We start from the raw sequence: 4,363 nt of genomic DNA, 5'->3' as shown, positions 1-4,363 counted from the left end.
GGACCTTATGCTTATGTATTTTCAACGGTGGAGTTTCTGCACACCATAGATTAAGGGTGTGGAGCTCTGCTGTACCTCAAGTATTAATGAAATTCTATCTTCTTTTATTCAAATCTCTCTTATTCTTATTCCAAGATATTCATTCGTACCCAAGAACATGATGAATGTGATGAGTTAGATAACCCTCATTATTATTCTCACTTATGAACGCGCGTGATTGACAACCACTTCCGTTCTACATGCAAAGAAGCTTGAATGTGTATCTCTTAGATTCACCAACAGAATCTTCGTGGTATAAGCTAGATGGATGGCGGCATTTATGAGGATCCAGAAAGTCCAACCTTGTCTGTGGTGTTCCGAGTAGGATCCTGGGAATCCGGAAAGTCTACCTTGTCTGTGGTGTCCGAGTAGGATTCCGGTAATGAATGACTGTGACGTGCTTCAAACTTGTAACCTGCTGGGCGTTGGTGACAGACGCAAAAGAGGGACTCTATTCCAGTAGGGGAGGGAACCAACCGGTGATTGGCCGTACTGTAACAGAGTGCGTGAGCATTAGCTTTCACTGCGAGGATGGGATGTAGCCATCAGCCATGGGTGATGCCTCCAGACTGGTTAGCTGTGCGAGTGACAGCCGCATAGGATATTTCCCCGAGAGGATTGAAAGTAGCCACAGCTGATGGTGAACCCCTATACAAAGCTTGCCATGGAAGGGAGTAAGAAGGATTGAGTAGAAGGAATAGGAGAGCAGGCGTCCGAGAGCTCTACAGCATCTCCATTCCGCTTATCTGAAATTCCTACCAATGAATCTACATAAGTATTTCTTTCCTTTTTATTATTTATTTTCTATTTTATTGGAATCTAATTAAATATCATGTTTAAATCCGCCTGACTGAGATCTACAATGTGACCATAGCTTGCTTCATACCAACAATCTCTGTGGATTCGACCCTTACTCACGTAAGGTTATTACTTGGACGACCCAGTACACTTGCTGGTTAGTTGAACGGAGTTGTGAAGAAAATAAACAGTGCCATAAGAGTATACATCCTTTATAAACAAATAACAAGTGATCACAATTTCGTCCACCAGCACCTCGGACCCCAACCATCATCTCAGCAACTTCAGAAGTAGAATGTACCTCATAGATGCCTCAGATGCAGTTCGCTGCAAAGCCTTTCCAGCAACTCTCACCAAGACAGCCATTAAATGGTTTGACAACCTACCTCCAAAATCCATCTCGAGTTTCAACGATCTGGCTAAGAAGTTCCTGGCCCGATTCTCCATACAAAAGGACAAAGCCAAACACGCACCTAGGCTACTAGGGATCAAGCAAGGAGATCGGGAGAGCCTTCGCAACTACATGGAAAGATTCAACAAAACATGCATGGACATACAAAGTCTACCAATAGAGGCTGCCATTATGGGCCTTATAAATGGCCTACAAGAAGGACCATTTAGTCAATCTATATCAAAGAGATACCCTACGTCCTTAGACGAAGTACAAGAACGGGCACAAAAATACATCAACATGGAGGAAAACTCTCGACTTGGCGAAACCTCAAGGTTCGATTCTGCCTACCGAGATAAAGAATCCAAGAAAAAGGAAGATCGCTCCGGAGAGAAAATAAAAAAATATCATAACTATACTCTTCTTAGGGTATCCATGGTAGATGTTTACAAAGAAGTCTGCCATACAGAGAAAATCCCTCCAGCTCGGCCACTTAAAGGCAAAAGAAGAGGAGGAAATCGGAATGAATACTGTGAGTATCACCGACTTCGAGGGCATTCCACCAACGAATGCTTCGACTTGAAAAACGTCATAGAAAAACTAGTAAAAGAAGGAAAGCTAGATCGGTTTTTGGCCAACCAGGATGACGAACCAAGAAAAAGAAGAAGGGATGAGGATGTTGGACGATCTGAACGATCACCTCGCACACCGGAAAGACACGTTCACGTAATACACGGCGGATTTGCCGGAGGAGGAATCTCCAAATCATCCCGAAAGCGAGACCTCAAAGAAGTATACCACGTCGAAGGAAAAAAGGAAGCCCCAGACATCCCAGCAATCACGTTTACCAAGGAAGACGCATCCGGAATCATCTCGGGACACGACGACCCCATGGTCATTACGATCATACTGGCAAACGCCAACCTTCACCGTACATTAATTGACCAGGGAAGCTCTGCCGACATCTTATTTAAAACTGCCTTCGACAAACTCGGTCTAGAAGAAAAAGAGCTAAGAGCATACCCGAACAGCCTGTTCGGACTAGGAGATGCCCCAGTTCAACCGCTGGGATACGTATCGCTGCATACAACCTTTGGAAAGGGGAACCAATCCAGAACACTCAAGATAGGCTACATCGTGGTCGACGTAAGCTCAGCCTACAATGCCTTAATAGGTCAGACAACGTTAAACCAACTCGGCGCAATAGTTTCAACCCCACATCTATGCATGAAATTCCCAACTGCGGAAGGGATAGCTACGATAAAGGCAGATCAAAAGATGGCACGTCGCTGTTATAACGAAAGCCTAAACCTCTGAGGTGAAGGAGGAGAGTTCCACACAATCGAGCTCGGTGGAGTTCAGAGGCGAGAAGAATTCCGACCACAACCCGAAGGAGAAGTAGAAAGAATCCAGATCGGAGACACCTCGGATAAAACAACTAATATTGGCACGATCCTGAAAGGAGACATAAAGGAATCACTAATACGGTTCCTACGAGATAATGTTGATCTCTTCGCATGGAAAGCTGCCGACATGCCAGGTATTGATCCCGAACTAATGAGCCACAAATTGGCAGTCTATCTGGGATCCCGGCCGGTACAACAAAGACGAAGAAAACTTGGACCAGAACGAGCTCAGGCTGTAGAAGAACAAGTACAAGCGCTACTTGAGGCCGGGTTCATAAGGGAAGTCAAATATCCACTATGGCTAGCAAACGTCGTCTTGGTGAAAAAGTCAAATGGGAAGTGGCGAATGTGCACCGACTACACCGACCTCAACAAAGCCTGCCCAAAAGACCCCTACCAACTCCCAAGCATCGACGCTCTAGTGGATGCTTCATCAAGATATAAGTATCTCTCATTCATGGACGCATATTCAGGGTACAACCAAATCCCCATGTATCCACCAGATCAAGAAAAAACCTCGTTCCTAACACCGAAAGCAAACTACTGTTACATCGTGATGCCTTTTGGTCTCAAGAATGCAGGAGCTACTTATCAAAGGCTAATGAATAAAGTTTTCTCAGATCACATCGGAAAAATCATGGAAGTTTATGTAGACGACATGTTGATAAAGACACAAAGCGAAGATACATTATTATCCGACCTGACTCAAGTGTTTTACACTATCAAGAAACACAACATGCGGCTCAATCCCGCAAAATACACCTTCGCAGTAGAAGCTGGCAAATTCTTGGGCTTCATGCTCACACAAAGGGGGATTGAAGCAAATCCAGACAAGTGTCGAGCCATACTCAACATGAAGAGCCCAACCTGTATCAAAGAAGTACAACAACTCAACGGGAGGTTGGCCGCTCTATCCCGATTCTTAGCAGGAGCCGCGATAAGATCTCTTCCCTTCTATGCTACTTTAAGAAAGGGAAAACAGTTCGAATGGATGACAGAATGTGAGCAAGCCTTCCTAGACTTCAAGGAGTTCTTAGGACGGCCACCTATCCTATCTCGGCCACGAAAAGGAGAACCGCTCATATTATATCTCGCAGTAGGGAGCCGGGCAATAGCCTCAGCACTAGTCAGAGAAGACGAACATGGGCAAAAACCCGTCTACTTCATTAGCAAAGCACTACAGGGATCCGAGCTGAACTACCAGAAAATAGAAAAGTTTGCCTACGCTCTGATCCTCACATCCCGGCGGCTTCGCCCATATTTCCAAGCGCATACCATTAAAATTCGAACCAACCAACCCATAAAAGGGATATTGCAGAAAATAGATCTAGCAGGAAGAATCCTACAATGGGCAATCGAGTTGTCCAAATTCGACCTCGAATACGAGGCGCGTACAGCAATCAAATCGCAACACCTGGTCGACTTCATCGCAGAATTTACAGACATCCCAGAAATTCCCATAGAATGGAACATATACGTAGACGGATCCTCGAATTAAACAGGAAGCGGTGCGGGTGTAATAATTGAAAGCAACTAAGGAACTCAACTTGAGCTCTCCCTTAAATTCGGATTCCCGGCCTCAAATAACCAGGCAGAATATGAAGCACTATTAGCTGGTCTGAAGCTGGCTAGGGAGGTTGGAGCTCGGAAACTCAACATCTACAGTGACTCACAAGTCATCACCTCACAAATAACAGGAAGCTACCAAGCCAAAGATCCGACCATGAAA

The sequence above is a fragment of the Arachis stenosperma genome, chromosome 1 (genome assembly GCF_014773155.1).
Source record: "Arachis stenosperma cultivar V10309 chromosome 1, arast.V10309.gnm1.PFL2, whole genome shotgun sequence".
Taxonomy (NCBI): Eukaryota; Viridiplantae; Streptophyta; class Magnoliopsida; order Fabales; family Fabaceae; genus Arachis; species Arachis stenosperma.
Note: the sequence above shows the minus strand (reverse complement) of the source record.